We start from the raw sequence: 11,702 nt of genomic DNA on the forward strand, positions 1-11,702 counted from the left end.
GCTGCCAAATGACATAGAAGAAAAATTTGAGAAAAAGAAGGAGAGATAGTGAGAACGAGTGTAAAAGGCAACAGAGAGGAAAAAAAGAACGAGAAAATCCACGGCTCTATGGGTTGCCATCGATATCTGTATAAACAATCTACAGTACAGACCAAGAGTTTTCTTTATTTTCATGACTATGAAAATTGTAGATTCACACTGAAGGCATCAAAACTATGAATTAACACATGTGGAATTATATATGGAATTATTTACATAACAAAAAAGTGTGAAACAACTGAAAATATGTCATATTGTAGGTTCTTCAAAGTAGCCACCTTTTGCTTTGATTACTGCTTTGCACACTCTTGGCATTCTCTTGATGAGCTTCAAGAGGTAGTCACCTGAAATGGTCTTCCAACAGTCTTGAAGGAGTTCCCCGAGAGATGCTTAGCACTTGTTGACCCTTTTGCCTTCTGTCTGCGGTCCAGCTTACCCCTAAACCATCTGGATTGGGTTCAGGTCCGGTGACTGTGGAGGCCAGGTCATCTGGCGCAGCACCCCATCACTCTCCTTCTTGGTCAAATAGCCCTTGATGCCTTCAGTGTGACTCTACAATTTTCATATCATGAAAATAAAGAAAACTCTTTGAATGAGAAGGTGTGTCCAAACTTTTGGTCTGTACTGGACATACATAATAGAAGTTTTGAGATGCACTTATTAGTGCATGCATTCTTAAAATAAAGGTTTAATAAAGGTTGTAAAATCCCAAATAGGGTTTTACAGCTTAATGACATTGAAGAACCTACATGAGCCTAGATTTCTAGAACCCACTGATCTGAACAACATACAAATAAACATCAAGAACTATTTCTAAAGTTTTGAGTTCTGAATCAGGATAGAGCTTTTCGGATATTTCCAACAAGAAAAAGAAAAAAAAACTTGACGAAAAAAAGCCAACTTCTGCAACAAAGTCTCTCAAAACCAAATTATGTAAAATATGCTAGCATCCATAACCTACTATTAGGTCTCATTCATTAGTGCTTTATGTAATATACATTACTTTACATTAATGCATTTGGCAGCCGCTATTATCCAAGCACCACAAATTGCTGATATATATATTGTATTACAGCATTTATGAATCTTTTTTCATATTAGTAAAAACAATTGTGTAATATTTGTTAATGTTAGTTTAAAGTGCATTGACTAATATTAACAGATACAACGTTCAATATTAAATGCAGTACTTGAAATTTAGTTCATTGTTAGTTCATTCTAATACAATAATAATATGAAAAAAGATTTTAAATCATATTTAACCAAAATTTTAAAAATTGAAAAATTAAGAATGCAGCTTTAAAGAACTCTTTTTAGTGCTTACTTCTATTTTTTTAAATTAATTCTAATGACTATAAGATACATAGTTGTAGGGAAAGTTTCAGAAATGTTGTCAGGTCAGAAACACACACACACAGCAGTTGAACTGAAAGTCTGCATCTTCTGTGCAGCCGCTGATCGAAGAAGAAAATGCTGACATACGTCAAACACAGCTAAAATGAAGACTGCTTCTGATGCAGTCTGCTCTGATACTGTTCTTATGAAGAGCGACAAGTATGCATAGATTATATCATCCCCTAATAATAACCACCATAAGATTGAACAAGATGAAACATCATAAATCAATGCTGTCACACCAGACAAACACACAGCTATAGGTTTTGAGAATCAGACAAGGTATATTCCTGACTGAATTTGCTATGACAAATGTGGAGTAATGTGCTATATAAATAAACTTGCCTTGCCTTGTGATTCTGACTTTTTTTGTGCGTCATTAAGTCCAATTCTGAGTGGAAAAATTAACCATTCTCTTATAATTGGAGTTTATATATCACAATTCTGAGAAAATTGAGAATTGTGAGATAAAAAGTTGCAATTACATGTTTTATTTTTTATTCTATGGCATAATCCTAAAAATTTGGGATGTGAACAAATCTCTGTTGATCTGGGATCTTTTGGGACTGAAGTAACAACCAGGAACTACCCAGAATACCCTAGAAACTGGCTACCACCTAGAACACTCTAGCATAAAAAAAAAAAATCTTGATAATTTGGCGATCCTCTTGTTTTTGGCTTGATAGGTGTATATGAAGTTTAAGCAGCACACATGACCGATGCGAAACACACACATATACTCATTCCTTTGGACCTGTCAGGTTTTTGAAAGCGCATTGCTTTGAGTCATGAAAATTAGTATAAAAATTACCATCTGTGCCTGACAGCCTTGACAAAACATAAACACACACGCAGCTGAGAAATATGGGAAATGCAGATTTGCTTTCATGTGCATATGTAACCTGCATCTCACCTCATCATTCTGTCAAAAAGAAAAACACTATCAAAAGAAACAAGATGGACGTGACAGAGTTCATAGACGGGAGAACACTGCAGAAGCAAAGGAACTTTCTAGAAGGTTAATGTCCAGCGTCTGTATTTGTGCTTTCACATGCCCAAGCCAGACATGCCTGACACGATTTCAGCTGGGTACAGCAGACGGAAGGTCAAGCAAGGAGAGGCAGGCAGAATAATATACAAATTCATTCAGAAAACAGCATAAATATGTCTGATCTCTCAGAGAAGCATGAAGAAGCTTTCAACTGACATGCCAACACACAATCACAACACACAGAGGAATGTGAGTGAGCGTGTGCTCAGACCCTGTGAAAACATCCACAGCAAATAGGAAGTGATGTCAGGCTTGTCAATAATTGTGACCTTTCATTTCAAGGGAACTGGGAGTTGAATCATTAAGCAACTAAGCATTTTTCAGTTTAATGCCAAGTAGAGATGTGCGATATTTATCGTCTACGATAATGTTAATTGTTGTTTAAAGGATGTGTGAGCTGATATTATCGAATATATCACTCAGTTTGCAAAAAACAAACAAAAACACATCTTGAAAGTCCAAAAGCATTAACTGTGTGATGAAGCCTATTATAATGCATTTAAAATGCCACTATTATTCAAGTTATGAAGGCAACAAAATATGCCTGTATAGGTTTTGCTTTGTATATTTATAAGATATAATATAGTTAAGCAATAATATTACACAAGCAAGAGTGCTGTTTTCCTGAATATTAGCACAAGACCGCAACCGCGATATCGATGTGATAATGATTTTATACAACAGTTCAACAAAAAGGAGTTGATATTGACTGAGTTACACTTCAGACACAATATTGTCTGGGGGTTTTACAACAAAAAGAGCTCCAAAAAAAAGTAGAAGAGCATTTGTGCATCCCAGAGAAACTGGGAGTTTCATTCCTAAATGAATCTGTTTTTTAATTAATCAGTGATTCAATGATCCAGTCATAATAAAATATCACTTGTTTTGTTTCTAAAAGAATCAGATATTTTGAACGAATGATCGTTTGAATGAATGATTTACCTAATCACTCATTAAGACATGGTTTTGGTTTCATATTTATTTATTCATGACAGGTCTGAACCAGCCAAGGTACCAGCACAAAAACACACTCAGCAAAATACTGTTCAATTACTGTTATCAAAAAATCCCGAATTATATCAAGACACATTATTTTTTTTATTTTTTATCTATTTTGGACACAAAAGCCAAGCAAATAATGCAATCCAACTCAAACACACATACAAACTTGGGGTAAATGGTGAGGAGAATATCCATATCACCAAGTAAAAAGTCTGCTTCCAACAGCAACAGAGAGGAAGAAAGAAAATGAGAGCGAGAGAGACAGAGAGAATCAGGAGCAAGAAATGACAATACAAGCCTCCTATTGTTAGGCTTGAATAGAAAACAGGCGTTTGGACACACACATACACACACAGTGGGAATGAAACAGCGCTTTTATAATCCTGAGTCAAGCCCAAGGCAACAGTTAGTCAGATGAGATGAGTGTGATAATGTTACACACACACACATTATAAATGACAGTGGGATCTTGGCATGGTCTTACACCCTACTGTGGACAGCAGGACTGATTAAGGATGAATGATGAGTCTGGCTGCTCCCTCCTCAGTTCTCTAAAGTTAGTCTGAGGCCAGCATCCCACTAGACTGTTTTTAAGCCGATTTTCAGTCGTAAGCTTTATTTACACAATGATTCGAGAATCAGAGGGAGGTGGTGCATGCAGCCTCATCTCTCAGATATGATCCAAACTTTTATTCAGCAAACACAAAGCCACATATGGTAAACGTTGATTGCACAGAAGGGACAAATACACACTTACACTTACACACAAGGTAAATGTACTCTATAAATGGCACCATAATTTCAGTCAATAGTTTATGTTCACAAAGCTTCACATTCATTTGATCCTAAATTGGGCCACTGAACTATGAGACCATCTAAAATGTAATCAAAAAGTGCTTCATTTTATTTTAAAGATTTTTTTTTTTGCATTTTTACCTTTATTTAGACATTTGGCTGGGTCTAGTACTTTGCAATTTTTTGGAAGAAAAAAAACAAGCAACAAGGTCCACCCCAGGACATTTTTTTTTTCTAACAACAAAAGCAAAGAAACAGCATTACTACAATGACAGCAACAACTGAGAACTAAACTGCTTCTGAAAAAAAAACATCTTTATCAAGTCGGTGTGTAATTTGTCAGCTTAAAAGTAATTTGGCTCCTAAATGTTTAATTTCACCAAAATTAAGTTGTTTCAAGTAACCTGTGGCTACTTCAGCTTCACAAAAAGTACGTAAACTTAAGTTTACACCCCAAGTTTTAAATTCCTGTACTCATATAATCCTAAATGAACACGCAAGCTGAAGCTCAAGGCCTGCAGTAAAAGCACCTTCCTGTAAAACAATAAAAGAGAGCAATAAGCCAACAGTTCAGATGTACCCCTGTACTACATACACCCCCCTCTCAGCCATCAGCTGCAGTCTCTCCACAGCACCTCTCTCTCTCTCTCTCTCTCTCCATCTATCCCCCTCTGACTCACTTTTTCCTCAGTCAGCATGTCCAGACCCTTAAAGAGGGAGACAGAGACATTGTGCAGCAGCCTGCTGGAATATAAACCAACACACACACACACAGAGTATGCCCTGAGGATGCTGCTATTAGCAGTGACATCACATCTCTTACCTAAAAAAAAAATAATACACAGGATGCAACAAGGATACCAGATCCTGTATGAAAATGGTTAACGATACCAATATTGACAAGGTAACATCACTCGAGTCTGCTGAGATGTCTGTGTCTGTGAAAGATAGAGAATGAAAGAGAGCAATGGAATAAGAAAAAGAGTGTGGAATAAAAGTATATATGGTATAACAAAATGGTGAGATGTTGTATATTGTCTCATCTGATATTTACAATTTACAAGTTTATAGAATTTATTCTTTCATGTTTTTTTTTTTCAAACACAGTATAAGAAAAAATCAGTCTCATACATTCCAAAGCTCAACAATATGGATGGCCTGCTGGTTCAGAGTCAGTGTGAGAGAGTCTTGGGCAAATTAATGGAACTGTGCCACAAATACATTTCTAAACACAAAACTAATCATCATTTTTGTGCTGATGCATGCAAGTGGAAATACTGGTAGGGCAAATAAAATTCTTATTGTTGCCATGCTAACAAAAAAAAAAGATCAAAAGGAAAGGTGAATGTATTTTCATACTGCAATGTCTCTCATCATAAAAACAGAGATGTGCAGGCCGAGCAGTATGAACATGACAGCAGAAAATTATATTATATGAAGGAATGTTCTGGGTTTAACACAAACTAAGTTCTATCAGTGAAATGTTAAATAGTCAACATCCAAATGGGTCAAACTACCATTACTAACATTAGGGGAGCCTTCTGTCTTGACTATTATATGACAATTTCAGGCTACAGTATGTCACATACCAAAAATGTTTATGAAATTCAAGTTTGGTAGCCACCATATACCTATATGCATATATATATATATACATACATCAATAATGTCTGATGACCACTAGTCTAAACATCCTGTGACAATAAGCACATTTACACCCAAACAAAATCACATTTCTGTATAGGCTGGCAATGTGTGCACTGAGACTCCAGATAATATGGCCTAGCATTGTAGCAAGAGTTCACCAAAATATAACCCATGATGAATGTTATAACAAACATTGCATCATATAACAAATCTTGATGAGCACAGGCTCTGGAAAGAAGACTTTCTGACCACAAACATTCCAGAGGGCTCTCATTCCCAAAGAAGTGAAGTGAAGTGAAGTGACATTCAGCCAAGTATGGTGACCCATACTCGGAGTTTGTGCTCCGGAGCAGTGGGCAGCCATTTATGCTGCGGCGCCCGGGGAGCAGTTGGGGGTTCGATGCCTTGCTCAAGGGCACCTAAGTCGTGGTATTGAAGGTGAAGAGAGAACTGTACATGCACTCCCCCCACCCACAATTCCTGCCGGCCCGGGACTCGAACACACAACCTTTCGATTGGGAGTCCGACTCTCTAACCATTAGGCCACGACTTCCCCATAAAGCAGCGACCTTATGCCAACCAGAGCACAAGGAAATCTGAATCCTTCACAAAGATACTATTTTCACTAGACTAGGCTGAACTGAGCTGCTGTTGCACAACAAAAAGACAAGGAACGAAGGGATAAAGTCAAGTTTAGGAGATCAAGAAGAAGAGAAATGGGGACAAGAGCCAATGTAAACGTCAGAGGATTACACTAAGATATCCTTCCTTATGAATACAGTACTGTAACTAAGATTATCTAAAATATGGTCCAAAGTAGTAATTTGCTTTATATGGGACAACTAATGCATGGTCCAAAAGTCTGAGACCTTATTTAACATCTTAGATCATGCACTATTAATAGGCCAATAATGAAAATAAAAATTTTAATTTGTGCCACTGATCATGTGAACCCATTAGTACAAAATGTCATATAATCAAAAGACATTATGTTTATCACGTAGGCTAAATGAGGGATTTTCACGTTTTTCTTTTTATGCAAAGAAATCTCAAAAATGGCAATCCCCCTGCAAGAGACCAGTGTTCCTAAAATTAAGTTGCAGCTACATATTTTTATACATGGCCTGTGAGAAATGTATTAAGTGTGATATTAAGACAACATACTGTTTCCAAAATTAAACAACTGGCTTTAATGTTTATTATGGTACTGAAGTCAAAAAATATGAATAAAATATTATCTGGAAAATACCTTGTATTAAGATGACAGTGTTTATTTGTTCTACCCAGTATGAGAGATTTGTATACATTTTTAACTTTAAAATATATTTTGCTTTTATTTTTTAAAAACAATGAAATCATACTAATAAAGTATACTATCTATAAAAAAAATCAGATGAGCCCTGAATATGAATGCAACAATTACACATTAAGCCTTTTCCTCCCATAGAAAACCGATAGTATACTTTATTAATATGATGTTTAGTGAGTTTGGTCTGTTATTAGTAGGCTATATTAAACCACGTAAAGCGTTTTTCACGTTAAGCATTTTAGAATGTCCCGATGACCTCAAATTAGATGTATTGCCGCGTCACAGGAACCTTTTTGCAGCAAATTTTGCATATCGGCTCATCTATATTCGCTGGCTCGCCCTTTTCATTGGGTTGAAAGCCAAAATGTTCCCAAACTGGCGACGTGACATTAGGTTTTGGGATGAGATTGAGCGCCTCCCATCATTTCAGCCGGCCTATTCAAAACAAACGAAGCACCGTAAAGCTACAACGGCTCGCGAGAAAATTACAGTCGTAACCATATTGTATCATAAATGTATTTAACATTGAATGCACAGTGACAAATATAAAAAAAAAAAAAAACAAGAAGGCCACAGCCTCATAAAAAAAAAAAAAACACCTGATCACTGCGGTTGCCGCGGTTTCTATCTTTCCTCTGCGGTTTGCTTGTCAATAGCGCGGTATTACAATATTGCGGTTATCGCGACAGCCCTAATTACTGCATTTAAAATATGTAATTAATATCTTAGTTAACACTGAAAGCAGAAGAATTTTCTTTCAAGTTTTACATTCACATATAAATCTGAATGACTTTTCTCTTCAGAATTATGCTGGCCTAATATATATATAAAAAAATATTAAAGGATTAGTTCACCCAAAATAACAATTCTGTGATCTCTTACTCAGCCTCATGTCATCCCAAACACATAAGACTTTCATTTATCTTCAGAACAGAAATGAAGAATTTTTTAAATACTCTCATAATTTTTGTCCATTCACTGAAGACTATATAATGAAGATTTTCAAGGTTCAAAAAGGAATCTATTTAGGTTTAATTTACATATAAACTTGACACATGAGAACAAAACTTATTGGTTCTTGTTCTTAAAGCATGCAAGTTCATCAATGTTGACGTGAATAAAAACTTAAACGATAACGTCATCATATAACATGATGTCATCTCTTTAGAAGAGTTGGATTAAAATCCTCAATTAATATTTTATGACTGTTATAATGTCTTTATGTACTTTCTGAAACTGAAAATGATTATTACATTGATTTTCAATGGACGCAAAAAAAAATTGGAAGGAATATTTAAAAAATGAACATATGTAAGTATGGATTTGAAACAAGTAAATAATGAGAGAATTGTCATTTGTGGGTGAACTATCTCTTTAAATTAGAAACATTTACACTGGGGGCTAACTGCCTCTGTATATACATCATTAATATTAATATATATTATTAGTTTTAATTTGTATACATTTCTATATCAAATTGTTAATAATATTTATATTCATGCTCAATGCTACAGCTTATAAACAGACAACCCCATGAAACAATCACACCCCACATCTCTTGTGGGTAACAGTGGAAGGCCCAAGGATGCAACCGCTTATAATTTACAAACACACTTATAAGATCATAAAGAGGCCGAACACTAACATCCATGCACCACTGCCATTGGAAACAACACTGCTTTCCAGAAATGCAGCAATCAGCTTTGAAGTAACAACAATTCCCAGAGATGCTCTCAATGTTGCATATGCTTTCTACAATTAGACCCATGAATTATAGGACAGCTAGACATCGCAAACGCCTTACTGTGAAAGACCCCGTGCTGGTGTAGAGTATAATTGGCTATTGTAGTTCTGTGCCCGACTGGAAGGTCCGGGGAGTGTGAAATGGTCATACATCGAGAAGATGTCTGCTCTTGGAGCTGCCTGTGCCTGCCGCAGAACGAGCGTCATGAAACAGGACGAGAGTCTCGCCACTGCGACGCGCTCCTACAGCAGCGGGTGCGCACATTCAGGCCCACGGGCGCGCTCACGCTAATGATTCTTTCAAACACACGTGTAGATGCTTTAACTTAAACAAACAAGCGCGTTTGCCTCAGCCCTGTATGACAGACTTTCGATTCCCGCTGCTGTGACTTCTCCATTGGCCTGGCCTTGAACAGGGGGCTGGAGCCTGCAGTAGACATGAGAGGAGAGAGGCGAGGCGCGTACAAACAAGCGTGGCGAAACAGACGTCCCAACTGGTACTAATTAAATAGCATACATCCTCATGTGTAAGTAACATTAATTGTGAAAGTGTAGGGGAAACAGCGAAGCGCAAAGTGACCGGTTAAGTCTAGCGAAATTCAGAAGGAGGTCTGCGACCACACGAACGACCCCCGTTTACAGGCGACCATTCCATCACAAATAGAACGAACGGGGCACCAAATACGCGGCAAAATCGTTACTATGTAACAAGCGATAACGTGTTTGTTACTATAGCAAATCCCGAACGTTCGCTCAGACTAAATAATAATTAAAACATTCAGAAGCCAATCTACTGAGGCGTCTATCTGCCTTCTGCTATCTCTGTTAAAGCGAAGCACGTCCACAACTCAATATTTCAAACCTTTCAAACTCATTACCAACAAAAATGGCAAACGGCAGAATTAAATGTTCTTAATTCATAAATCCAGCTGCTATTATGTCCAGGTTTAGTATATTGGCAAAGCACATCATTCACCTCAGATGTCAGCACATATTCCCCGTTCTCCTCCTTTTTTTCTGGTTTACCTATCTCGTCTGTTCTCCTCCAGCGAGGTACGATTCGCGAACGAGTCATTCATTTGAGTCGGACCTTTCTGAATGATTCGTTCACGAAATATCGGTCCGTACAGTTGTCAACAAATCTGATTAATTAAACAGAAAATCTTGCACAATTCGTAAAGAACCGAAACCCAGGGAGTGAATATTTCGATTGAAGCATCCAAAAACCTTTCTAGAAGAGTGATGAAAATTTATATTATTGTTGTTTAATGTTGATGGTAATGTTATGTAGTTTATGCTCTTAATTTATGTTTTTATGAAGTGGAAAATGAATGCAACAAATTTAACTAATACATGAATTTAAAAAAAAAACAACAACATCATTGTTAATAAAAAAAAGGCAATATATGCAAGGAAAAAGTAATGAAATAATGATAAACGTCATATGAAATGGTCTGTTTTCAAAGAGTCACGACAAAACTAAAATGTATGGTTAACAGAAGGAGTAGTTTGGATAAAATGTTTTCATTAAACTTTGCAAGTTTATAGTTTACTGGAAACAATATACACATATGGCTTTATAGCACACATACCATGCTGAGAGGTCAGGTACAAGGTTATGACGTAAAAGAACCGCCAATTCATTTTCAACTGGTTCATTGACAAACTGTTCGAAAGAACCGATTCGCAGAAATGAATCGGACTTCCCATCACTACTCTCCTCCCTTCCAGAGATATCGAGCGCAAGCTTCCAATCCGCGTCTTCCCGGAAGACAGCGGACCAATCAGGCAGCGGACCACAGGAAACACATTCCCGGAGAGAAGAGAGAGCGTGACCGAAAGTTTGGAGAGAGAGAGAGAGATCCACAACAAGCTCGAGCAAATATGACGCTGAAAACAGAAACTGACCTAATAATTCAAATCTTATAATAAATGTGTCAACGCGCACTCAGAAATATTTTTATTTTTTGAAAGATTGTTTAAATTTGTTGCAGTTAACTCGAAATCTTAAATCTGTGTGTACTTAAATCAATATAATTAAACTGCGCTAGGCTGTAGTAGGGCTAACTAATAAATTAATGGATTTCAGCAAAGATCCCATATCCTTACTTTAATAAGTTTGCATAAGGAGATAGCAGCTGTCCAATGTCTAGACTGTTACATCACATCATCTTCCTCAGGAGAAGAAGGCACAGGAGGAGAACGAGAAGCATGTGGCTTATCATGTTAATTTAGATAGCCATTATTAACCATCTGTGCTCTTCTTAAATGTATTTGAGTGTGTGTAGGGGGGGGGGGGGGGGGGGCAGACTTTTGGTGTGAACTCTGACCCAACAGGCAGATCATTTGACACTTCAGGGTAAATTTAATTCCTTTGCCTCCTCCTCTGTTTGAACTAGGGTGATTTACACAAAAGTGTATCTTTTAAAACAGATTATATGTTATGAATACACACCTTTTCTTTGTGTTCTTGTGTGCTGAAGTATAAAGGCATTTTTTATTGATTTAACCCATCGCTTATAAGATAAATTGTTACAAGTGGTTGCATGGAAAAGCTGCAGAAACAACAACAGAAGGCGCATATGTCCTGAAATATAGGTTAACATTTAAAAGTCTGAAGTAGGTAAAATTCATAAGTGTCGTATTCTCAACCAAGGCTGTATTACTGGATTAAAAATACAGTAAAGACAGCAATATTGTGAAATATTATTACAATTTAAA

At 36.8% G+C, this 11,702-nt stretch overlaps 1 protein-coding gene across 6 annotated transcripts in view; it reads right to left on the reverse strand.

Moving 5' to 3' along the window:
- The window catches only part of LOC132142216 (amyloid beta precursor protein binding family B member 2-like), a 47,603-nt gene extending 37,564 nt beyond the window's left edge, over positions 1-10,039 (reverse strand). For all 6 annotated transcript variants that reach the window (XM_059551902.1, XM_059551903.1, XM_059551905.1 and 3 more), the window contains exon 1: positions 9,958-10,039. The gene's annotated coding sequence lies outside the window, so the exon portion shown is untranslated. The remainder of the gene's footprint in view (positions 1-9,957) is intronic.
- Positions 10,040-11,702: the final 1,663 nt, after the last annotated feature.

The sequence above is a fragment of the Carassius carassius genome, chromosome 6 (genome assembly GCF_963082965.1).
Source record: "Carassius carassius chromosome 6, fCarCar2.1, whole genome shotgun sequence".
In the NCBI taxonomy this organism is placed as follows: domain Eukaryota; kingdom Metazoa; phylum Chordata; class Actinopteri; order Cypriniformes; family Cyprinidae; genus Carassius; species Carassius carassius.